General features: G+C 46.0%; 1 protein-coding gene and 1 pseudogene across 1 annotated transcript in view; one reads left to right on the forward strand and one right to left on the reverse strand.

Moving 5' to 3' along the window:
* The window catches only part of LOC126108224 (pleckstrin homology domain-containing family G member 5), a 694,776-nt gene that overhangs the window by 579,985 nt on the left and 87,167 nt on the right, over positions 1 to 27,624 (reverse strand). The window lies entirely within an intron of this gene.
* Positions 19,512 to 19,629, forward strand: LOC126109086 (5S ribosomal RNA; annotated as a pseudogene).

The following is a 27,624-nucleotide window of genomic DNA, read 5'->3' on the forward strand; positions in this document are numbered from 1 at the left end:
CATGGCTTCATATTTATTCCTAGAGTAGAATATAAACTGTCAGTTGTACAGTTTCTTTGCCTTACAGACAACCTTGTTAATTTTTTGCACATTTTGAAATAGTCGTGAAATTTATTGTCCTTTATTCTGGTGTAAACTACACAAGAAACTTTTTTTTTTGCAAGAAATTTGTATTCAATCCTACTAGCTTTTTGCAGTGCTGTGTAGATGTAAACCTGTTGGAAATGCTACATAACAACATTGCAGAGTACGAATTAAAAAAAAAAAAAATCTGTCAAATCCACCCCATAGCAAAATGTAATGGTACTTCGAGCTGTGGAGTCTAATTTTGAAATGATATTTTGCCAACAACTGCTTCCTTGAAACTTCCTGGCAGATTAAAACTGTGTGGCGGACCGAGACTCGAACTCGTGACCTTTGCCTTTGGAAGGTAGTAGACGAGGTACTGGCAGAAGTAAAGCTGTGACGACGGGGCGTGAGTCGTGCTTAGGTAGCTCAGTTGGTAGAGCACTTGCCCGCGAAAGGCAAAGGTCCGGAATTCGAGTCTCGGTCCGGCACACAGTTTTAGTCTGCCAGGAAGTTTCATAGCCGGCCGCGGTGGTCTAGCGGTTCTGACGCTGCAGTCCGGAACCGCGGGACTGCTACGGTCGCAGGTTCGAATCCTGCCTCGGGCATGGGTGTGTGTGATGTCCTTAGGTTAGTTAGGTTTAAGTAGTTCTAAGTTCTAGGGGACTTATGACCTAAGATGTTGAGTCCCATAGTGCTCAGAGCCATTTGAACCATTTTGAAGTTTTATATCAGTGCACACTCCGCTGCAGAGTGAAAATCTCAACTGCTTCGTTGTTCGCATCCTTTATCTGGGTGGGATGTGATAAAACAATTGCTCTAAGTACAACTCTGTATGTCCTCTCAACAACATGACGCAGGGCTGCACATAGTCACGTGATGCCCCACCACGCACGAAATTCCACGAGAAATTCGACGAGAAGCATATCAGCGAGCAGAGCAAGCACCAAGCGCGGGCTGCCTACGTCATCGTAACTGCGCATGCGCAGTACAGCCTGTTGTCTGGCGCTGTCTCGTAACTGCTCAAATGACCCCACAGGCGCGCTAATCTTCCAAGTACCGAAATTTACGTTTACGTTGCCATAACGCATGACGCAGCATTCCATCGAGCTGACGAGCCTGTCTTCATCGCCCTTGCCTCCTCCCTAACAGTATCAGGCGCAGAATACCCATTTCCATTATTCTCAGCTGAAATGCATAGAAATCTTTACAGTTTCTCTGACCGCATGTTTCCATGCATGCATAATAACGACAGCGTATTTGACTGTATTCTGCAGACTGTCGTAAATGCCGCATTACGTCATCTTATTCTCATTCACACTGACGTCGTGTTTTGGATTTTACGTTTCGGAATATGAGTTAGGAATAGTGTGTAGTACCACGTTGTACTAATACATCTATAAAAACACCCGAAAAATTGATTCTCAGAGTTTCAAAGAATGAGAAGATCAATAGAATGTGGTTATAAATCGCTCCTAGATATCCAAATGATTAACTAGCCCTCTTCACTATATGATACGTCAACAATTTGGGTCTTAAAAACAAAACTAAGAAAACGCCTTTTCGAGAGCTCCTGCAGTTCGTCGAAGTTTGTAACAAACATCTCACGAATGAAAATATTGCGTGTACTGTATGGTGCTACAGTCTAAAAATATTACGGCGGATATATTTCATCTCTGTCTACTGTGGTTGAGAATTCGATCGCAGATAAATACTTGTGACAAGCAAGATTATGAAGATGACTGCTGCTAGTTACATTCCCAGTAATTTAAGATGTGCTCTTAGATTCCTGTCTAAGCGCATACTCGGAAATCGCTACATGTTCGGAAAAAACGGTGAATTATCTCTGACGAGAAAAAATATAAAGGTCATTGTCGGTTGTTTCACCCACAGAAATTTCATCTCCAGCATTTTTATATTTCCTTTTTTTAAACACACAGAAATCACGAAATCATTAGTGAGGAAGTGCGCTCCTACATGTCAGTAATAACGAATATCGCAGAAAAATCTTAACTTACACGAATAACGATATCTCAGAACGTGTTGCATATAAGAAAAGGAAAAAAAAAATGTTTTTGCACCCATCCGTGCGTGAACCTGTGTCCCTTCGTATCGCATTCAAGCGCGCTAACCAGTTTTTTTTTAATCTCATTTTGTTCGTTCCCGTTCGTTTCATCTGCTCGGGGCAGACGTCGCAAGACACCCGTTTCAGTTCGTCGTTGATTCCTTTACTCAGTTTCTTTTTTTTATTACAGAGGGCAGCTAACCCTCTGACCGAACACGCAGAGCTACCGTGCCGGTATCCGCTTAGCGACGCTAAACAACAGAAATGCAGTGCTCAATTCTCACACTATTGCGAAGAGGAACGAATGCTGACTTTGTTGGCAAATGGTGTTGCGTAAGTCATAAATGCGTGACACTTTCAAAGGCTTCCAGTATCAGGCTTCACATAATTGCTTTCCATTGATACTTGAAAGTTGTAAACACGTTTCGATAATTACTAACTAAACCATTTGTGGGGAAAAGTACACAAAGTCACTAGTAACGTCAGTTCGCACTCATGTAATACGCAAGCAGAGCCGATGTCTTGATATTTAGTGATCTTTAAATTCCTATTTCTCTAGAAATAATTCGTATTTTGAGAGACCGAAAACTTTTTTTTTATTTAATCATGCACAGCAACAAGCTAACCTAACTACTCGTATATTTCTAAAAAGGAAAATAGTTTTATGAACTCACTTTCCGAACCGGATGCGTCCTCTGGTGATTCTTAAGTAACAAAATCACTAAAACCAAAGCTGAAACCGCTAAATATGTTTAAAATAACAAATTATGGGTGTACATAAACCACAGCTCACCGATCGACAGGCCGGCCGGTGTGGCCAAGCGGTTAAAGGCGCTACAGTCTGGAACCGCGTGACCGCTACAGTCGCAGGTTCGAATCCTGCCTCGGGCATGGGTGTGTGTGATGTCCTTAGGTTAGTTAGGTTTAAGTAGTTCTAAGTTCTAGGGGACTGATGACCTTAGAAGTTAAGTCCCATAGTGCTCAGAGCCATTTGAATTTGAACCGATCGACAGGGCCAGACCGAAATCCAAAACCTCTCGGTACAATTGTCGTAAAATCGGTGGGAGGACCATTCGGCAACAGGTCTCAGAAGCTTACTGAATGGGATATTTCGATAAAGAACCGAAAATGACGTCACTACCGAGACTAACCTACTACACCGATCGGTATGAACGATACAGAATAGAGCCCCTGGGGCCCTATTCTGCATCTTTCGGGCGCTCTGCCGATCGGATCGGTAATTCAGCGCACCGATCGGCGTTGTTTTCGAAGGAAAGCCCCCACGTTATTCTGTAAGCACTTCGGAAGCGACGCCGTTCCAGCGAACTGACATGCTGTCGTCAGTTCTCCTCGCGCCACCCAATCAAACGCAATCTGCCTAAGATCCGCGCATGCGCACTGCAGCGCACACAACGGCACGAACCCGAAGTGGCTAGCAGCCGGCACAGGCGTACCATTCTTCACAGTACCGAAAAGTGTGCTTAGAGTACGTAATACTGTTCAAATTTCACTCACCACGTGTTTCCATGCATGCATAGTAACAATAGAATATTACACTGTGTTGTAGAAACTGTCATAAGTGGCCCATTATGTCATTTTATTCTCATTCACATCGTCGTCTTGTTTTCGATTTTACGTTTCGGAATATGAGTTAGGAATGGTGTGTAGTACCACATTTGCATAAATACATATATAGAACGAGCGGTTCTAGGCACTACAGTCTGGAATCGCGCGACCGCTACGGTCGCAGGTTCGTATCCTGCCTCGGCCATGGATGTGTGTAATGTCCTTAGGTTAGTTGGGTTCAAGTAGTTCTACGTTCTAGGGGACTGATGACCTCAGCAGTTAAGCCCCATAGTGCTCAGAGCCATTTGAACCATAAATAGAAATATCCGGAAAAAATCCTCATATTTTCTGTTTTCCGTAGTAACTTAGTTGCTTCAAATTTCATGGCGGTACGTTCCGTCTATGCAACTAATTGAAGGCAGTTTGTTTACTGCCATAGGCGTTTCGCCTCTTTTATTCGTGAAGACTGCCAAACGCATTTCGTTTGTTTTATTTGTGAAGATGCTTCACAAATAAAAGACGCGAAGCGCGTACGGCGATAAACAAACAGCCTTCAGTTAATTGCATAAACGGTACACATTTGCAACGAACCCGAAAAATTGTTTAAGAGAGTGTCAAAGAATAAGAAGATGCACAGAATGTGGTTGCAACTCGCTCTTGGAGATGCAAATAATGAGGTAGCCTACTTCTCTATATGATACATCAACGATTTGGGTCTTAAAAACGAAACTTAAAAAACGCCTTTTCGAGAGCATGTGTCGAGTGCAGCTACTGAAGTTCGTCTTACTTTATAACATGCACCTGATGAATCAAAATGTTTCATATGTGGTGTGGACAAGCAATGAAGATTGCTGCCAGTTTCATTTGTACTGTTTAGATTCCTGCCTGACAACACGCTCGGATATCGCTACGTATTCTAAAAGAAATTGTCACTTACTTGTGATAAGAAAGATATGAACATCACGGTCAGTTGCTTCATGTACAACAATTTCATTTCTTAAACATATCGAAGTGCGAAATCGAAGATAGTGATTAATGAGAAAGCGCGCTCTCACATGTAAAAACTACATTTCAGAAAAATACGGAACTTTCACGAATAACGGAGTCTCAGAATGTGTTACAAACACGAAGAGGAACAAATACTTTTCGTACCCAGTGGTGTGCGAAACCTCACTGGTAACCTTGCTGGAACTCTCGTACGCGATGCCCTTTGTCCCTGCTAATGCTAATCGAGACAGACGCAGGCTGACTTCGTTGCCAAATAATGTGGGCGTAAGCCGTAAATGCATGCAATTTTGGAAGGTTTCCGCTATCAGGCTTCAGAAAGTTCGTTTCCCTTGTTGCTTAAAAGTTTCAAACGCGCTTCGATAGTTAATAAGTAAACTACACTCCTGGAAATGGAAAAAAGAACACATTGACACCGGTGTGTCAGACCCACCATACTTGCTCCGGACACTGCGAGAGGGCTGTACAAGCAATGATCACACGCACGGCACAGCGGACACACCAGGAACCGCGGTGTTGGCCGTCGAATGGCGCTAGCTGCGCAGCATTTGTGCACCGCCGCCGTCAGTGTCAGCCAGTTTGCCGTGGCATACGGAGCTCCATCGCAGTCTTTAACACTGGTAGCATGCCGCGACAGCGTGGACGTGAACCGTATGTGCAGTTGACGGACTTTGAGCGAGGGCGTATAGTGGGCATGCGGGAGGCCGGGTGGACGTACCGCCGAATTGCTCAACACGTGGGGCGTGAGGTCTCCACAGTACATCGATGTTGTCGCCAGTGGTCGGCGGAAGGTGCACGTGCCCGTCGACCTGGGACCGGACCGCAGCGACGCACGGATGCACGCCAAGACCGTAGGATCCTACGCATTGCCGTAGGGGACCGCACCGCCACTTCCCAGCAAATTAGGGACACTGTTGCTCCTGGGGTATCGGCGAGGACCATTCGCAACCGTCTCCACGAAGCTGGGCTACGGTCCCGCACACCGTTAGGCCGTCTTCCGCTCACGCCCCAACATCGTGCAGCCCGCCTCCAGTGGTGTCGCGACAGGCGTGAATGGAGGGACGAATGGAGACGTGTCGTCTTCAGCGATGAGAGTCGCTTCTGCCTCGGTGCCAATGATGGTCGTATGCGTGTTTGGCGCCGTGCAGGTGAGCGCCACAATCAGGACTGCATACGACCGAGGCACACAGGGCCAACACCCGGCATCATGGTGTGGGGAGCGATCTCCTACACTGGCCGTACACCACTGGTGATCGTCGAGGGGACACTGAATAGTGCACGGTACATCCAAACCGTCATCGAACCCATCGTTCTACCATTCCTAGACCGGCAAGGGAACTTGCTGTTCCAACAGGACAATGCACGTCCGCATGTATCCCGTGCCACCCAACGTGCTCTAGAAGGTGTAAGTCAGCTACCCTGGCCAGCAAGATCTCCGGATCTGTCCCCCATTGAGCATGTTTGGGACTGGATGAAGCGTCGTCTCACGCGGTCTGCACGTCCAGCACGAACGCTGGTCCAACTGAGGCGCCAGGTGGAAATGGCATGGCAAGCCGTTCCACAGGACTACATCCAGCATCTCTACGATCGTCTCCATGGGAGAATAGCAGCCTGCATTGCTGCGAAAGGTGGATATACACTGTACTAGTGCCGACATTGTGCATGCTCTGTTGCCTGTGTCTATGTGCCTGTGGTTCTGTCAGTGTGATCATGTGATGTATCTGACCCCAGGAATGTGTCAATAAAGTTTCCCCTTCCTGGGACAATGAATTCACGGTGTTCTTATTTCAATTTCCAGGAGTGTATTTGTGGGAAAAAGTACGCGAAGTCACTAGCAATTTCAGCTAACACTCATGTAGTATGCGTAAGCAGAGCCGACCTAATGAAATTTGATGATTTGTAAACTCTTAATTACGTAAAAATAACAGTTATTTTGTGAGAATATTAACCGAAAATGTTTTTCTGATCTTATGATCATTCACAGTAACAACACAAACCATATTACTAACAATAGAAAATAGTCTAATATGAACTCACTTTCCAAAAATGGTTCAAATGGCTCTAATCACTATGGGACTTAACATCTGAGGTCATCAGTCTCCTATACTTAGAACGACTTAAATTTAACAAACGTAAGGACATCACAGACATCCAAGCCTGGGGCAGGATACGAACCTGCGACCGTAACAGAAGCGCGATTCCAAACTGAAGCGCCTAGAACTGCTCGTCGACAACGGCCGGCTCACTTTCCACTTGGATGCGTTCTGGTGATTCTTCATTAAAACATAGTCGCTAAATCCGAAGCTAAAACCGCTCAGTATGTCTAAAATAACAAATTCTAGCTGTAAATAATTCGCGCCGAATCGAAGCAGTGCCTGTACGGAAACCTAACCACCTCGGTGTAGTTGTCGGAAAATCGGTGGCAGGACCGATCGTTAACACGTCTCAGAAGTAGAGATGGGGGATCCGCTCTTGAACTAATTCACAGAGTTGCATCTTTCAAAGGAGTGAACAATCAGTGATTCAGAAAAAAAGAACGGTAGCTCCAAACGATTCCCACGGCAGAGAGAGAGAGAGAGAGAGAGAGAGAGACGGAGCATATCAGCAGCGCCTCTGCTGGTCAGAGCACAGTGCACGCCACACAACACAGCCAGCGCCGGCCTCTGCCCTGCTTCTACCTTGGCTGCCTGCATTGTGCAGTGCCCCATTGGATTTTGTGTTTCACATATGCCGTGCTGTCTCTGTGCGTCGTCTGCCGCTTGCAGTGTCTGGCGCAGCTTAACTTTGCATCGCACTCTGTCGGCGATCGTTTCAGTCGCACGTCCTGCCCTCTGGGCAGTTGATGCGAGCAACAGGACAGAGCCACCTAGCGGATAACATAGGAACTACTTGCAACAACCTGCTCGCAAGGGAACGGACGATTTGTCTCGGAGCGGGTGAGTTCACCGCTCCCCCCACCCTCGGAACTCGCCCCAGCATTCTCGACTCTAGCCAGAGCGTTGAGCAAAGCGACTCAGGTGTCACTCTGGTCTCTGCGGTCTCAGCTCACGCAGTAATACAGCTCGCGGCTCGACCTGCTCGACTCAGCGCCTCTGCATCGGAGTTCGTCCTTACTGGATATTGTTCTTCGTAGTAATACCGCTATGTATATTACATTATTATGTTATGTATACATCAATTGTTTTTATTTTATTTTTATTTGTTTAAACTGATTAGATTAGGTTCCTGATGACTCCTCTTACTATAGGATTTTTATTATGGACACTCGAATTTACGCTTTAATTACGAGCGAACCGATAAACGTATCGCAAAATGTGATACACCAATATTTTCCTTGTTTTATTTTGCGTAAGGCTATATGCAGCACTTTCGTTTTACAGTCAAATTTATATTTTTTTTTCTTATTCTGGTACGGATTTTGCGATTTTAGGCGTCTTCGGAAGGAAACGTTCACTTTAAAAACATATGGCTTGCGATGTATTTGTATGAGGTTAATGAAATTTTAATACATTATAGCCAAATATATTGTTAATGTAAATCTCAAGTTACAACATTTTCCGATCACCCAGAAAACCACGATAGTGCAAAATAAATCAATAATCAAAAACTTTGTCATATCGTGGAAATTTCAATAAACAATACAAAATTCTTACTCATTATCTGTGTTACTTCAAAATAGGATCAAATAAGATCAAAATACAGGTATAGTACTGGAATAAACCAAGTTTAAAGGGCAATGTGCCTTCCATTTATTTTCTATTGTAAATGAGTGGTGAGTCATGAAAAAGAGCTAATTCATTTCAGGGAGTGAACAGTTCTGATCCAATCTCTGAAAAGAACAGTTTTGCCCATCTCTACTCAGAAGCTTACAGAATAGCAGTTTCGCATAAAGAACCGATAATGACGTCACTACCGATGGTAACCTACCGCACCAATTGGTATGATCGATACAGACTACAGCTCCTGGGCTCGTGACCATATCGGTTGTGCCAAGACAACTAGGAAACCGTGACCCGGTTAGGTAAGTCCCGATTACAGTTCGTAAGACGTGATGCTAGGGTTCGAGTGTGGCACAGACTCCATGAAGCTGTGGACCCAAGTTGTCAACAAGGTTATGTGCAAGCTGGTGATGATTCCATAATGGTGAGTGCTTTTACATAAACTGGTCCTCTGATCCAGCTGAACCGATCACTGACTGAATGATAATGTTCAGCTACCTGGAACCATTTTCAGCCATTCATGGACTTCACATCCCCAAACAAGGATGGAATTTTTATGGGTGGCAATGTGACATGTCACTTGGCCATTGTTCGATACTGTTTAGAACAACATTCTGGGCCGCGCGGGATTAGCCGAACGGTCTAAGGCGCTGCAATCGTGGACTGTGTGGCTGGCCCCGGCAGAGGTTCGAGTCCTCCCTCGGGCATGGGTGTGTGTGTTTGTCCTTAGGATATTTAGGTTACATAGTGTGTAAGGTTAGGTACTGATGACCTTAGCTGTTTAGTCCCATAAGATTTCACATACATTTGAACATTTTTGAATAACAGTCTGGATAATTCGAACGAATATTTAGGCCACCAAGATATAATCGAAATTTTATGGGACATAATGGAGAGCTCAGTTCATGGACAAACTGCTGCACCAGCAACACTTTCGCTAATACAGGCAGCGATAAAAGTAGCATGGGTCAGCATTTCTGCACGGGATTTCCAACTTTTTGTTGAGTTCATGCCACTTTCAGTCCCTGCATTACGCTGGGCAAACGGTGGTCCGACACGATATTTGGAGGAATCTCTGACTTTTCTCACCTCAGGGTATATACAGTGCAGTCTTCTCTACATTGCATGGCAGTCGGTGCACTGTACCAATATTGTCGAATTCTTTTTCCTATTCCATTCGCGTACTTTGCAAGGGAAAAAAGACCATTTATATGCTCCACAATCTACCCTCATCCTTCTTGATATGTCTGCGTAAGCAGAAGAAACTAACGATCAAAGTCCGAAAACAATTTATTGGACTGTTCAGTTCAAAAATGGTTCAAATGGCTCTGAACACTATGGGACTCAACTGTTGTGGTCTGCAGTCCCCTAGAACTTAGAACTACTTAAACCTAACTAACCTAAGGACATCACACACACCCATGCCCGAGGCAGGATTCGAACCTGCGACCGTAGCAGCAGCGCGGCTCTGGAGCGCCTAGAACCGCACGACCACCGCGGCCGGCGACTGTTCAGTTAACCAAACAAATTCTCCAAGTATAACACCAACACAAAACAGTGATCCGTCTTCGAATCACAACTACATACAAGAATAATATAGAAAACAACTGAAATAATTTCCTTCTAGTCTCCGCCAGAGTCTTCTCCGATATACCAAGCCTAATCCAGACCTCAGCGAGAAAATCCAAGCCGGGCTGCCGGGGCGGTAGCTATCCACGTCTGCTGGAAGTCGGTGAACTGCCGATGTGCGGCCGAGCACCGGCCTTTATAGCGCTTCGGTAGATGAGTACCTCGGAATTATTTTCCATCACGTGGTTTGTCGTGTGAAAATAGTTCCGGGATCTGCAGCGACCTCTTCCTTATGTTTATGTAGGCCGGTAGTGGCCGCTGGTGTCTTTGCTGTGTTGTTGTTGTTGTTGTTGTTGTGGCCGTTCATCAATATTGCCTGTCGGTTGTGTAGTGCTTCGGTGTGCCTGCGAAGCGGGCAACCCGCGGCTGCAGGCTGTCCGTTTGGTTGCTGATACTCTAGGCGCTGTGATGTCTGGTGGAGAAGGCCACAGCACTTCTTACCTTATTCCCATATCTAGGTGAGATATATGGTAGTGCCATCATAATTCTCGCATACTCTTGTTGGAGTACAGCATCTCTAAACGTGCCCAACACAGTGACACATCAACTGTCATGGTTACTGCATAAGTTCTCAGAAAACTGAAACATTGGAACTGGTAGCTTTAACGCCTTGTAGGGTATTGAGATCAAATGAAGCAGAAGGGACAGATAATATTCCTGTTGTGACCAAGCGAGTCTAGGCGCTTCAGTCTGGAACCGCGTTGCTGCTACGGTCGCAGGTTCAAATACGACCTCGGGTGTGGATGTGTGTGATGTCGTTAGGTTAGTTAGGTTTAGGTAGTTCTAAGTCCTGGGGACTGATGACCTCGGATATTAAGTCCCATAGTGCTTAGAGCCATTTGAACTGTTTTAGATGACATACCATTGGAATTCCTAAAGTCATTGCGGCCAATGGTAACGAAGTCACTATTCAATCCAGTGTGTAGAATCGATGAAACTGGCGGATGATGATGATGATTTTTGGTTTGGGGGCGCTCAACTGCGCAATCATCAGCGCTCTTACAAAAAATGGTTCAAATGGCTCTGAGCACTATGGGATTTAACATCTATGGTGATCAGTCCCCTAGAACTTAGAACTACTTAAACCTAACTAACCTGACAGCACACAACATCCAGTCATCACGAGGCAGAGAAAATCCCTGACCCCGCCGGGAATCCAATCCGGGACCCCGGGATCCAGAGGCAGCAACGCCAGCCACTAGACCACGAGTTGAGGACGTCAGACATTCGGAAAAATACGATCCACACAATTCCGAAGATAGCAAGAGATAACAAGTGCGAGAATTATCGCACAGTCAGTATAAACACGAAGCTGCTGACAAGAATAAGATACAGAATAATGGAGAACAAACCAAAGGACGTGTTAGATCACAATCAGTTTATCTTTAGCAAAGGTAAACGCCCACCGAGACAGTTCTGAATTTATGATTGATAATGGAAGCAAGACTGAAAGGAAATCAAGTTACGCTCATCGGATTTGTCTAAGTGCAAAAAGCGTTCGACAATGTAATTTTCGAAATTCTGAGAAAAAAAATAGGGGAAAGCTGTAGGGAAGGACGGGTAATATACAACATGAACAGGAACCAACAGGGAACAGTAACAGTGGAAGGTCAAGAAGGAAGTGCTCGGATTAAAAAGGGTGTAAGACACGGATGCAGTTTTTGCCCCTACTGTTCAATCTATACTTCGGTGAAGCAATGATGGAGATAAAAGGAAGGTTCAGGAGTTGGGTTAAACCTCAGGCTGAAATAATATCTATGATAAGATTCTGTGATGACATTGCTATCGGCAACAGTGGAAGGTCAAGAAGGAAGTGCTCGGATTAAAAAGGGTGTAAGACACGGATGCAGTTTTTGCCCCTACTGTTCAATCTATACTTCGGTGAAGAAATGATGGAGATAAAAGGAAGGTTCAGGAGTTGGGTTAAACCTCAGGCTGAAATAATATCTATGATAAGATTCTGTGATGACATTGCTATCGGCAACAGTGGAAGGTCAAGAAGGAAGTGCTCGGATTAAAAAGGGTGTAAGACACGGATGCAGTTTTTGCCCCTACTGTTCAATCTATATTTCGGTGAAGCAATGATGGAGATAAAAGGAAGGTTCAGGAGTTGGGTTAAACCTCAGGCTGAAATAATATCTATGATAAGATTCTGTGATGACATTGCTATCGGCAACAGTGGAAGGTCAAGAAGGAAGTGCTCGGATTAAAAAGGGTGTGAGACACGGATGCAGTTTTTGCCCCTACTGTTCAATCTATACTTCGGTGAAGCAATGATGGAGATAAAAGGAAGGTTCAGGAGTTGGGTTAAACCTCAGGCTGAAATAATATCTATGATACGATTCTGTGATGACATTGCTATCGGCAACAGTGGAAGGTCAAGAAGGAAGTGCTCGGATTAAAAAGGGTGTAAGACACGGATGCAGTTTTTGCCCCTACTGTTCAATCTATACTTCGGTGAAGCAGTGATGGAGATAAAAGGAAGGTTCAGGAGTTGGGTTAAACCTCAGGCTGAAATAATATCTATGATAAGATTCTGTGATGACATTGCTATCGGCAACAGTGGAAGGTCAAGAAGGAAGTGCTCGGATTAAAAAGGGTGTAAGACACGGATGCAGTTTTTGCCCCTACTGTTCAATCTATATTTCGGTGAAGCAATGATGGAGATAAAAGGAAGGTTCAGGAGTTGGGTTAAACCTCAGGCTGAAATAATATCTATGATAAGATTCTGTGATGACATTGCTATCGGCAGTGAAAGTGGCGAAAAATTTCAGAATATGTTGCAAGGAATGGTCTAATGAGTAAAGGATACAGTTTGCGAGTAAGACAAATAATGGCAGCTAGTAGATATGAGAAAAGCTACAAACTTAATATCAAAATTAGTGGTCACAGACGAAATTAAGAATTATAGGAAGCAGAATAACGTATAACAGTCGAAGCGAGGAGGACATAAACAGCAGAACAGCGCAGGCGGAGACGGAATTCCTGGCGTGCTACTTCAAACTAGAAAAATAAAGGAAATAAAAATTATCTTCAACATAAGGCTAAGCATTTTTATAGTAATATTAGGGAAAGCCTTCAACTTGAGTTGTGAAATTTTACATTACACTTGGGGCTACCATTGGCGAATAAATTCTGTCGGAAAGAGAATTACAGTAACTTCTTGTGTCTCTCAGAGATACGGTAGTCTGAAAAATCCATGGTCGGACCAGGAATCGACCCTGCGACCTTTCCGTTACAAGCCCACGAGACCAGATAGAAATGCAATGTTTTCTGCCAGCACTCGAAAGGATGGCTCCAACCTAATAAACAAGTAAAATGGGAAGCTTTCAAAACCAACAAGAGAGTACAATTAGAGGAAGAAACGTAATTACATGGTTTTCTGTGCCATTAGATAGCCAATGGAGGAAGAATAATGCTGCAGTTAATGCAATACGACAGACGCTAATTTTTTTATCTCTCCCAAACAGGAACAATACTAGCATGGATTTATGCGGAGTGAAATTATACGCCACACTGGTATTACGCACGGACCAGCATTCGCACAACTGGATTAATTTATTTTTAAAATAGTATATCTAGAACGGTGAATTGTGCTCGTATTTATGAGTGTCCCTGTACATGTATATTTTCCGATAATTAAAACGACTGCCGCAGCGAGGGAACATCAAATAATACGTGGCGAACAAAGGGTCGACTCAATAGGGGCTCTTTCTGGCGGAGACAAAAGGCCGGTGAAGTCGTCCGTCATACTTGCAGTCCAGGCATGATAACATCGAATACTTTTGCGTGTAAACACGTAAGACCGCTCCATATGTAGCTATCCACTCCACAGTCACTTGCAAAGTAGAAACTGGTGACAAAATTCATAGGTTACCTCCTGATACCGTGTCGAATCTCCTTTCACCGGCGTAGAGGAGAAACTCGACATACCATGGACTCAAGTCGTTGGAAGTCCGCTGCAGAAATACTGTGAGCCACGGCGACCATAATTGAAAAAGTTTATCCACTATTTATCCACTGCCTAAAATCGTTCAAATGGCTCTAAGCACTATGAGACTTAACATCTGAGGTCATCAGTCCCCTAGACTTAGAACTACTTAAAGCTAACTAACCTAAGGACATCACACACATCCACGTCCGAGGCAGGATTCGAACCTGCGACCGTAGCAGCAGCGCGGTTCCGTACTGAAGCGACTAGAACCGCTCGGCCACAGCGGCCGGCCAACTGCCAAAATATGAACGACCAGCAACACAGAATAAAATGGCAAAAAATCCGAAATGTTGTCTGGGTCTCCGTGCACTGCTGGAAAAAGAAACTATATCACAAAAAACCAAGAAGAGATAAAATACCGGCAGCAAACAAAGCAGAATCTCTAGGGCTTATCTCGACTTAACCTCGCCACACCGTCTTTACGAAACACAAAGATGGACATGCTGTTTTGAATTGTCCAGGGATTGGTGAAGTCTATTAGGATCCTGACGGAAGACTGGATTACGTGTGATAATTGCTCCCAACGGTGACATGAACAACGCACAGATTATGGAGGACATCTTGGATTTTCTTCTGGTTTATGTTAGTGCGTACACTTTGACTGCACGTCGCGTAGTCTTACCAGACAATGCGCCTAAGAATACGAACGAGCAGTGTGTTGTTGTCATTTATAAAATCATTCAGCTATCTTGACTTACTGTTATTTGTATTTTGCCTATACTGAGCCTTTTATAGTGAGATTTTTCCCACACCTTGTGTTGTGGCTTTATATGTATGAGTGATTGTCTGTGTGTGTGTACTGCTGTAGTGAATACACTCCTGGAAATGGAAAAAAGAACACATTGACACCAGTGTGTCAGACCCACCATACTTGCTCCGGACACTGCGAGAGGGCTGTACAAGCAATGATCACACGCACGGCACAGCGGACACACCAGGAACCGCGGTGTTGGCCGTCGAATGGCGCTAGCTGCGCAGCATTTGTGCACCGCCGCCGTCAGTGTCAGCCAGTTTGCCGTGGCATACGGAGCTCCATCGCAGTCTTTAACACTGGTAGCATGCCGCGACAGCGTGGACGTGAACCGTATGTGCAGTTGACGGACTTTGAGCGAGGGCGTATAGTGGGCATGCGGGAGGCCGGGTGGACGTACCGCCGAATTGCTCATCACGTGGGGCGTGAGGTCTCCACAGTACATCGATGTTGTCGCCAGTGGTCGGCGGAAGGTGCACGTGCCCGTCGACCTGGGACCGGACCGCAGCGACGCACGGATGCACGCCAAGACCGTAGGATCCTACGCAGTGCCGTAGGGGACCGCACCGCCACTTCCCAGCAAATTAGGGACACTGTTGCTCCTGGGGTATCGGCGAGGACCATTCGCAACCGTCTCCATGAAGCTGGGCTACGGTCCCGCACACCGTTAGGCCGTCTTCCGCTCACGCCCCAACATCGTGCAGCCCGCCTCCAGTGGTGTCGCGACAGGCGTGAATGGAGGGACGAATGGAGACGTGTCGTCTTCAGCGATGGGAGTCGCTTCTGCCTTGGTGCCAATGATGGTCGTATGCGTGTTTGGCGCCGTGCAGGTGAGCGCCACAATCAGGACTGCATACGACCGAGGCACACAGGGCCAACACCCGGCATCACGGTGTGGGGAGCGATCTCCTACACTGGCCGTACACCACTGGTGATCGTCGAGGGGGCACTGAATAGTGCACGGTACATCCAAACCGTCATCGAACCCATCGTTCTACCATTCCTAGACCGGCAAGGGAACTTGCTGTTCCAACAGGACAATGCACGTCCGCATGTATCCCGTGCCACCCAACGTGCTCTAGAAGGTGTAAGTCAACTACCCTGGCCAGCAAGATCTCCGGATCTGTCCCCCATTGAGCATGTTTGGGACTGGATGAAGCGTCGTCTCACGCGGTCTGCACGTCCAGCACGAACGCTGGTCCAACTGAGGCGCCAGGTGGAAATGGCATGGCAAGCCGTTCCACAGGACTACATCCAGCATCTCTACGATCGTCTCCATGGGAGAATAGCAGCCTGCATTGCTGCGAAAGGTGGATATACACTGTACTAGTGCCGACATTGTGCATGCTCTGTTGCCTGTGTCTATGTGCCTGTGGTTCTGTCAGTGTGATCATGTGATGTATCTGACGCCAGGAATGTGTCAATAAAGTTTCCCCTTCCTGGGACAATGAATTCACGGTGTTCTTATTTCAATTTCCAGGAGTGTATATACACAGCTGGTGGGACACGGGCGATGGTTGAAACTGCTTTCACACTATACGCTTCCATTGTCATGACGATTTGCTCCAGCTGCTGCAGATGCTGTATTGAAGCTGAAATTGTTAGTCGAAGTTGCGGAGAAATATTCGACGGGGCTCTGATGCATAGCAATCAGATTTGCCTTCAGTGCTTAGAAACAATGGAGGCAAAAAAAAAAAAAAATATAAATAAAAAGATCCGTGAAATCACTTCTTTTCCGAAGAAAGCATCAAATTATTTATTTAGAACTGAACGCCTCCGTCGGAATTGTTCTCGAGCTAGATTTCATTAACAGATCACTCGAGAGTATACGTCGCTTATGGAAATATTTTTGAAATAAAGGAAGTTTTATTGACCTAAGTGTCAATGAAATTCTTCCCGTACATTAATTGGCGATTCTCTATCATATACGGTATACAGATGTATATGATGGGTGGAAGCAGTAGAGGGTCTATAGAAAGGCGATGCTCTTGAGGATAATATTATGGAAATGGAAGAGTCGAAACAAGGCCCCGGGTGTAGACAACATTCCATTAGACTACTGACAGCCTTGGGGAGCCAGTCCTGACAAAACTCTACCATCTGGTGAGCAAGATGTATGAGACAGGCGAAATTCCCTCAGGCATCAAGAAGAATATAGTAATTCCAATCCCAAAGAAAGCAGGTGTTGACAGATGTGAAGATTATCGAACAATCAATTTAATAAGCCACGGCTGCAAGATACTAACACGAATTCTTTACAGACGAATGGAAAAAACCGGTAGAAGCCAACGTTGGGGAAGATCAGTTCAGATTCCGTAGAAATGTTGGAACACGTGAGACAATGCTGATCCTACGACTTATCTTAGAAAATAGATTAAGGAAAGGGAAACCTACGTTTCTAGCATTTGTAGACTTAGAGAAAGCTTTTGACAATGTTGACTGGAATACACTCTTTCAAATTCTGAAGGTGGCAGGGGTAAGATACAGGGAGCGAAAGGCTATTTACAATTTGTACAGAAACCAGATGGCAGTTATAAGAGTCGAGGGGCATGAAAGCGAAGCAATGGTTGGGAAGGGAGCGAGACAGGGTTGTACCCTCTCCCCGATGTTATTCAATCTGTATATTGAGCAAGCAGTAAAGGAAACAAAAGAAAAATTCGAAGTAGGTATTAAAATCCATGGAGAAGAAATAAAAACTTTGAGGTTCGCCGATGACATTGTAATTCTGTCAGAGACAGCAAAGGATCTAGAAGAGCAGCTGAACGGAATGGACAGTGTCTTGAAAGGTCGATATAAGATGAACATCAACAAAAGCAAAAAAATGGTTCAAATGGCTCTGAGCACTATGGGACTCAACATCTTTGGTCATAAGTCCCCTAGAACTTAGAACTACTTAAACCTAACTAACCTAAGGACATCACACACACCCATGCCCGAGGCAGGATTCGAACCTGCGGCCGTAGCAGTCCCGCGGTTCCGGACTGCAGCGCCAGAACCGCTAGACCACCGCGGCCGGCGTCTCAAGAAACGCAAAACGAAGATAATGGAATATAGTCGAATTAAGTCGGGTGATGCTGAGGAAATCAGATTAGGAAATGAGACACTTAGAGTAGTAAAGGAGTTTTGCTATTTGGGGAGAAAAATAACTGATGATGGTCGAAGTAGAGAGGCTATAAAATGTAGACTGGCAATGGCAAGAAAAGCGTTTCTGAAGAAGAGAAATTTGTTAACATCGAGTATAGATTGAAGTTTCAGGAAGTCGTTTCTGTACGTATTTGTATGGAGTGTAGCCATGTATGGAAGTGAAACATGGACGATAAATAGTTTGGACAAGAAGAGAATAGAAGCTTTCGAAATGTGGTGCTACAGAAGAATGCTGAATATTAGATGGGTAGATCACATAACTAATGAGGAGGTATTGAATAGAATTGGGGAGAAGAGGAATTTGTGGCACAACTTGACTAGAAGAAGGGATCGGTTGGTAGGACATGTTCTGAGGCATCAAGGGATTACAAATTTAGCATTGGAGGGCAGCGTGGAGGGTAAAAATCGTAGAGGGAGATCAAGAGATGAATACACTAAGCAGATTCAGAAGGATGTAGGGTGCAAGAGGTACTGGGAGATGAAGAAGCTTGCACAGAATAGAGTAGCATGGAGAGCTGCATCAAACCAGTCTCAGGACTGAAGACCACAACAACAACAATGATATTTTCCCCGAAACATAACTAATGAGGAGGTACTGAACAGAATTAAAGAATTAAAGAGAAGAGAAATTTGTGGCGCAACTTGACTAGAAGAAGGGATCCGTTGCTAGTACATATTATGAGGCGTCAAGGGGTCACCAATTTAGTATTGGAGGGCAGCGTGGAGGGTAAAAATGGTAAAGGGAGACCAAGAGATGAATACACTAAGTACATTCAGAAGGATGTAGGTTGCAGTAAGTACTGGGAGATGAAGAAGCTTGCACAGGATAGAGTAGCATGGAGAGCTGCATCAAAGCAGTCTCTGGACTGAAGGCCACAACAACAACGATCAAAATGTGGCAGTGTCGTAGATCTGTACTACACAGCACACAACAGACTCCTCTCTCATGAAATTAAATCTTAACAAAACAAAAGATTACTGTCTAAGATTAATTATCTAAACGCACTACACTACAAAGTAATAAAGAATATCTTTGTCTCTCTTTTTCGTACTGTCACACTAATGCATAGCAATCTTATTACATGATACACCATATATTTAAAGTTTGTGTTAAAAGTTAGGAACCTGTAACTCAAACGTATTATTCCTGGAAAAACTAGCAATAATTTTTTATAAGACAGGTTTGTGTGTCCTCTATCTAGACTTTCCCGTAATGCCAAATTTCACCGCACTGTCCTAACGGATAAGTTCGTCTTACGTACCACATTTGTATCTGGGGTTATTTCACGCAGTGTTGCTTGTCTGTCAGCACCGACAACTGTACGCATACGCCGCTGCTCTCGGTCGTTAAGTGAATGTGGTCGGCCACTTCGCCGTCCTTGGTGAGAGGTAATGCCTCAAATACGGTATTCTGGATACTGTGGATCTCGGAATATTGAATTCCTTAACGATTTCCGAAACTGAATGTCCCATGTTCTAGCTTCCAACTACTATTCCACGTTCAAAGTATATTAATTCACGTAGTGCAGGCGACGTCGGAAAGATTTCAGGATGTATCATCACAATAGAAGTGGCAACGGCCTTGCCGCAGTGGCTACACTGGTTCCCGTGAGATCACCGAAGTTAAGCGCTGTCGGGCGTGGTCGGCACTTGGATGGGTGACCATCCGGGCCGCCATGCGCTGTTGCCATTTATCGGGGTGCACTCAGCCTCGTGATGCCAATTGAGGAGCTACTCGACCGAATAGTAGCGGCTCTGGTCAAAGAAAATCATCATAACGACCGGGAGAGCGGTGTGCTGACCCCACGCCCCTCCTATCCGCGTCCTCCACTGAGGATGACACGGCGGTCGGATGGTCCCGGTAGGCCACTCGTGGCCTGACGACAGAATGTTTTATTTATCATCAGAATAGAAATGACAACGCCACCAAAGCAGTGGCCTTTTATGCCTTGCGTATGCGACACTACTGTCATCTGTACATGCGCATAACCGTGAATTTTGTACCCTCACTGTACGTGAGGACTAGGATGCAGAAAGGCGTTTTAACGAATGCTGTGAAGTCTGCTACGAACAGGGCTATCGTCGCTTCTCTCCGCCACTGTTGTTGTGGTTGTTGTTGTGGTCTTCAGTCCTGAGACTGGTTTGATGCAGCTCTCCATGCTACTCTATCCTGTGCAAGCTTCTTCATCTCCCAGTACCTACTGCAGCCTGCATCCTACTGAATCTGCTTAGTGTATTCATCTCTTGGTCTCCCTCTACGATTTTTCCCTCCGCACTGCACTCCAATTCTAAATTGGTGATCCCTCGATGTCTCAGAACATGTCCTACCAACCGATCCCTTCTTCTAGTCAAGTTGTGCCACAAGCTCCTCTTCTCCCCAATTCTATTCAATACCTCCTCATTAGTTATGTGATCTACCCATCTAATCTTCTGCATTCTGCTGTAGAACCACATTTCGAAAGCTTCTATTCTCTTCTTGTCCAAACTATTTATCGTCCATGTTTCACTTCCATACATGGCTACACTCCATACAAATACTTTCAGAAACGACTTCCTGACATTCAAATCTATACTCGATGTTAACAAATTTTTCTTCTTCAAAAACGCTTTCCTTGCCATTGCCAGTCTATATTTTATATCCTCTCTACTTCGACCATCATCAGTTATTTTGCTCCCCAAATAGCAAAACTCCTTTACTACTTTAAGTGTCACATTTCCTAATCTAATTCCTCAGCATCACCTGACTTAATTCGACTGCATTCCGTTATCCTCGTTTTGCTTTTGTTGATGGTCATCTTATATCCTCCTTTCAAGACACTGTCCATTCCATTCAACTGCTCTTCCAAGTCTTTTGCTGTCTCTGACAGAATTACAATGTCATCGGCGAACCTCAAAGTTTTTATTTCTTCTCCATGGATTTTAATACATACTCCGAACTTTTCTTTTGTTTCCTTTATTGCCTGCTCAATATACAGATTGAATAACATCGGGGATAGGCTACAACCCTGTCTCACTCCCTTCCCAACCACTGCTTCCCTTTCATACCCCTCGACTCTTATAACTGCCATCTGGTTTCTGTACAAATTGTAAATAGCCCGTCCCTCGCTGTATTTTACCACTGCCACCTACAGAATTTGAAAGAGAGTATTCCAATCAACATTGTCAAAAGCTTTCTCCAAGTCTACAAATGCTAGAAACGCAGGTTTGCCTATCCTTAATCTTTCTTCTAAGATAAGTTCAAAATGGCTCTGAGCACTATGGGACTTAACATCTATGGTCATCAGTCCCCTAGAACTTAGAACTACTTAAACCTAACTAACCTAAGGACAGCACACAACACCCAGCCATCACGAGGCAGAGAAAATCCCTGACCCCGCCGGGAATCGAACCCGGGAACCCGGGCGTGGGAAGCGAGAACGCTACCGCACGACCACGAGATGCGGGCTAAGATAAGTCGTAGGGTCGGTATTGCCTTACGTGTTCCAACATTTGTACGGAATCCAAACTGATCTTCCACCAGGTCGGTTTCTATCAGTTTTTCCATTCGTCTGTAAAGAATTCGCGTTAGTATTTTGCAGCTGTGGCTTATTAAACTGATAGTTCAGTAATTTTCACACCTGCTTTCTTTGGGATTGGAATTATTATATTCTTCTTGAAGTCTGAGGGTATTTCGCCTGTCTCATACATCTTGCTCACCAGACGGTAGAGTTTTGTCAGGACTGGCTCTCCGAAGGCTGTCAGTAGTTCTGATGGAATGTTCGGGGGCCTTGTTTCGACTCAGGTCTTTCAGTGCTCTGTCAAATTCTTCACGCAGTATCATATCTCCCATTTCATTTTCATCTACCTCGTCTTCAATTTCCATAATATTGTCCTCAAGTAAGTCGCCCTTGTATAGGCCCTCTATAGACCCGCCACTATTTGCGAAAAAAATATGTTCAAATGTGTGCGAAATCTTATGGGACTTAACTGCTGAGGTCATCAGTCCCTAAGCTAACACAGTACTTAACCTAAATTATCCTAAGTACAAATACACACACCCATGCCCGAGGGATGACCCGAACCTCTGCCGGGATCACGCGCATAGACAATGCAGCGGCTTAGACCGCTCGGCTAATCCCGCGCGGCCACTGTTTGCCGTCTCCGTCATTAATCACTTAGATATTGAGAACTAATTTAACTCTACCTCCGCTCATTACAGACGATAGCGAGTGTGACAAGTATCGGGCAACTAATGGCATGCCACCAGGCGGGCAGCTAATTTCACGCTCCACTGATCGCACAGGGTATTAAGAAATTCTAAAGAGCTTGGCGTGTAGCGTCGCAGAAAACCGGGAACACACACACACACACACACACACACACACACACACACACACGTCCGCCGCTCGTGGTCTCGCGGTAGCGTTCTCGCTTCCCGAGCACGGGGTCCCGGGTTCGATTCCTGGCGGGGTCAGGGATTTTCACCTGCCTCGAGATGACTGGGTGTTTGTGTTGTCCTCATCATTTCATCATCATCCAGGAAAGTGGCGAAATTGGACTGAGCAAAGATTGGATAATTGTACGGGCGCTGATAACCACGTAGTTGAGCGCCCCACAAACCAACCATCATCATCATCACACACACACACACACACACACACAAAGTGACGCCATTATTATTCGTATCTTTTGGGAGAAGAGCTTAAGTCGTGATAGATGAGTAGAACTGACGTCTTGTAAGTCTCTTCGGGTTTGCTGCCGTATCCTAAAATCATCTTGACTCGATATTTCGGCGATCCAACTGGTCGCCATCTTCAGGAAAATGCTGCTTCTGTTGATGAGTCCCTCTGAGAACTGACGCCAGGCTGCAAATCGACGCCCTATACAGGGTGTTACAAAAAGGTACGGCCAAACTTTCAGGAAACATTCCTCACACACAAAGAAAGAAAATATGTTATGTGGACATGTGTCCGGAAACGCTTACTTTCCATGTTAGAGCTTATTTTATTGCTTCTCTTCAAATCACATTAATCATGGAATGGAAACACACAGCAACAGAACGTACCAGCGTGACTTCAAACACTTTGTTACAGGAAATGTTCAAAATGTCCTCCGTTAGCGAGGATACGTGCATCCACCCTCCGTCGCAGGGAATCCCTGATGCGCTGATGCAGCCCTGGAGAATGGCGTATTGTATCACAGCCGTCCACAATACGAGCACGAAGAGTCTCTACATTTGGTACCGGGGTTGCGTAGACAAGAGCTTTCAAATGCCCCCGTAAATGAAAGTCAAGAGGGTTGAGGTCAGGAGAGCGTGGAGGCCACGGAATTGGTCCGCCTCTACCAATCCGTCGGTCACCGCATCTGTTGTTGAGAAGCGTACGAACACTTCGACTGAAATGTGCAGGAGCTCCGTCGTGCATGAACCACATGTTGTGTCGTACTTGTGAAGGCACATGTTCTAGCAGCACAGGTAGAGTATCCGGTATGAAATCATGATAACGTGCTCCATTGAGCGTAGTTGGAAGAACATGGGGCCCAATCGAGACATCACGAACAATGCCTGCCCAAACGTTCACAGAAAATCTGTGTCGATGACGTGATTGCACAATTGCGTGCGGATTCTCGTCAGCCCACACATGTCGATTGTGAAAATTTACAATTTGATCACATTGGAATGAAGCCTCATCCGTAAAGAGAACACTTGCACTGAAATGAGGATTGACACATTGTCCGATGAACCATTCGCAGAAGTGTACCCGTGGAGGCCAATCAGCTGCTGATAGTGCCTGCACACGCTTTACACGGTACGGAAACAACTGGTTCTCCCGTAGCACTCTCCATACAGTGACGTGGTCAACGTTACCTTGTACAGCAGCAACTTCTCTGACGCTGACATTAGGGTTATCGTCAACTGCACGAAGAATTGCCTCGTCCATTGACAGGTGTCCTCGTCGTTCTAGGTCTTCCCCAGTCGCGAGTCGTAGGCTGGAATGTTCCGTGCTCCCTAAGAGGCCGATCAATTGCTTCGGACGTCTTCCTGTCGGGACACCTTCGTTCTGGAAATCTGTCTCCATACAAACGTACCGCGCCACGGCTATTGCCCCGTGCTAATCCGTACATCAAATGGGCATCTGCCAACTCCACATTTGTAAACATTGCACTGACTGCAAAACCAAGTTCGTGATGAACACTAACCTGTTGATGCTACGTACTGATGTGCTCGATGCTAGTACTGTAGACCAATGAGTCGCATGTCAACACCAGCACCGAAGTCAACATTACCTTCCTTCAATTGGGCCAACTGGCGGTGAATCGAGGAAGTACGAGGTGCATTCAAGTTCTAAGGCCTCCGATTTTTTTTCTCCGGACTGGAAAGAGATAGAAACATGCGCATTGTTTTAAAATGAGGCCGCGTTCATTGTCAATACGTCCCAGAGATGGCAGCACCATATGGCAGATGGAATTTTACCGCCAGCGGCGAGAATGAGAACTGTTTTAAATACTTAAAATGGCGACGTTTTCCTTACTTGAACAGCGAGGAATCATTCGTTTTCTGAATTTGAGTGGTGTGAAACCAATTGAAATTCAGCAACAGTTGAAGAAGACATGTGGTCATTGAGTTATGGATGTGTCGAAAGTGCGTTTGTGGGTGCGACAGTTTAATGAAGGCAGAACATCGTGTGACAACAAACCGAAACAACCTCGGGCTCACACAAGCCGGTCTGACGACACGATCGAGAAAGTTGAGAGAATTGTTTTGGGGGATCGCTGAATGACTGTCGAACAGATCGCCTCCGGAGTTGGCATTTCTGTGGGTTCTGTCCACACAATCCTGCATGACGACCTGAAAATGCGAAAAGTGTCATCCAGGTGGGTGCCACGAATGCTGATGGACGACCACACGGCTGCCCGTGTGGCACGTTGCCGAGCAATGTTGACGCGCAACGACAGCACGAATGGGACTTTGTTTTCTTCGGTTGTGACAATGGATGAAACGTGGATGTCATTTTTCAATCCAGAAACAAAGCGCCAGTCAGCTCAATGGAAGCACACAGATTCACCGCCACCAAAAAAGTTTCGGGTGCTGAAAAAATGATGGTGTCCACGTTCTGGAACAGCAAGGGCGTAATCCTTACCCATTGCGTTCCAAAGGGCACTACGGTAACAGGTGCATCCTACGAAAGTGATTTGAAGAACAAATTCCTTCCTGCACTGCAACAAAAACGTCCAGGAAGGGCTGCGCATGTGCTGTTTCACCGAGACAACGCACCCGCACATCGAGCTAACGTTACGCAACAGTTTCTTCGTGATAACAACTTTGAAGTGATTCCTCATGCTCCCTACTCACCTGACCTGGCTCCTAGTGACTCTTGGCTTTTTCCAACAATGAAAGACACTCTCCGTGTCCGCACATTCACCAGCCGTGCTGCTATTGCCTCGGCGATTTTCCAGTGGTCAAAACAGACTCCTAAAGAAGCCTTCGCCGCTGCCATGGAATCATGGCGTCAGCGTTGTGAAAAATGTGTACGTCTGCAGGGCGATTACGTCGAGAAGTAACGCCAGTTTCATCGATTTCGGGCGAGTAGTTAATTAGAAAAAAAATCGGAGGCCTTACGACTTGAATGCACCTCGTACAGTACATCCTGACGAAACTAAAATGAGCTCTAACATGGAAATTAAGCGTTTCCGGACACATGTCCACATAACATCTTTTCTTTATTTGTGTGTGAGGAATGTTTCCTGAAAGTTTGGCCGTACCTTTTTGTAACACCCTGTATAGGCCACCGTTCAGTACACGGCGCATGCGGCGCCCACCACGCTTTCTGCCTTCCAAGACAGGGAGGTGGCGCCGCCCTTAGTGGAGCACTGCTGGCAACGTTATATCGCAATCAGTTTTGATGCGAGATAATACAGGATTCCACGTCTTGCTAAGAGGAAACCCATTGTCTCTGTTGATTAAATTATCAGCCGACCTCATTTCAATCTCCGGAAATGTTGGCAACTACCACCGTTGCATCAAATTTCGTACTGTGTCATTTAGGCTCTGCTACTGCCGATTTTTCCGGCTGTTGTAGCCTCGTATGACGGCGATGTTCCACACACCTGTCATGCACTGTGCGAATCGAACGGCCAATGTAAGCATTCCCACATTGACACGGAATTTTGTACACACCGGGTTTCCTAAGCCCCAAATCATCTTTCACAGAGCCGAGCAGAGCCCTAATCTTAGAGCCGGCCGGTGTGGTCGTGCGGTTCTAGGCGCTTCAGTCTGGAACCGCGTGACCGCTACGGTCGCATGTTCGAATCCTGCCTCGGGCACGGATGTGTGTGATGTCCTTAGGTTAACCGGGTTTAAGTAGTTCTAAGTTCTAGGCGACTGATGACCTCAGAAGTTAAGTCCCATAGTGCTCAGAGCCATAGCCTAATCTTAGAAGATGGACGGAACACTCTCTTAATGTTAAAATTAGTTAAAATTCGTCCTATCTTAAACGATAAGCCTCCAACATAAGGAAGAAAGGCCACAGATCTATGTTCCTCTTCATACACCTCCGGAGATGGTCCAATCTGCATAGCCCGACGAATCTGCTTCTCGGTGGATCCATTTTCCTTAAAAGCAGCCATCAAATGCTCAGGTTCTTGGATTAAGCTGTCCGCGTCGGAAATGGTATATGATCTCCGTACCAAAGTCCTAAGGACGCCACTGCGTTGGTGGGGTGGATGACAACTCTTAGGATGCAGATACCAATCTGTGAACATTGTGTCCCAAAGTACGATCTGTTTTTTTTTATATAAAACTTAACGTCTAAAAATGGAAGCATCCCATCATTTTCATCCTCCATAGTAAAGCTGATACGGGGATGAAGACGGTTGAAATGGTCCAAAAATACACTCCTGGAAATGGAAAAAAGAACACATTGACACCGGTGTGTCAGACCCACCATACTTGCTCCGGACACTGCGAGAGGGCTGTACAAGCAATGATCACACGCACGGCACAGCGGACACACCAGGAACCGCGGTGTTGGCCGTCGAATGGCGCTAGCTGCGCAGCATTTGTGCACCGCCGCCGTCAGTGTCAGCCAGTTTGCCGTGGCATACGGAGCTCCATCGAAGTCTTTAACACTGGTAGCATGCCGCGACAGCGTGGACGTGAACCGTATGTGCAGTTGACGGACTTTGAGCGAGGGCGTATAGTGGGCATGCGGGAGGCCGGGTGGACGTACCGCCGAATTGCTCAACACGTGGGGCGTGAGGTCTCCACAGTACATCGATGTTGTCGCCAGTGGTCGGCGGAAGGTGCACGTGCCCGTCGACCTGGGACCGGACCGCAGCGACGCACGGATGCACGCCAAGACCGTAGGATTCTACGCAGTGCCGTAGGGGAACGCACCGCCACTTCCCAGCAAATTAGGGACACTGTTGCTCCTGGGGTATCGGCGAGGACCATTCGCAACCGTCTCCATGAAGCTGGGCTACGGTCCCGCACACCGTTAGGCCGTCTTCCGCTCACGCTCCAACATCGTGCAGCCCGCCTCCAGTGGTGTCGCGACAGGCGTGAATGGAGGGACGAATGGAGACGTGTCGTCTTCAGCGATGAGAGTCGCTTCTGCCTTGGTGCCAATGATGGTCGTATGCGTGTTTGGCGCCGTGCAGGTGAGCGCCACAATCAGGACTGCATACGACCGAGGCACACAGGGCCAAC

The sequence above is a fragment of the Schistocerca cancellata genome, chromosome 11 (genome assembly GCF_023864275.1).
Source record: "Schistocerca cancellata isolate TAMUIC-IGC-003103 chromosome 11, iqSchCanc2.1, whole genome shotgun sequence".
NCBI lineage: Eukaryota > Metazoa > Arthropoda > Insecta > Orthoptera > Acrididae > Schistocerca > Schistocerca cancellata.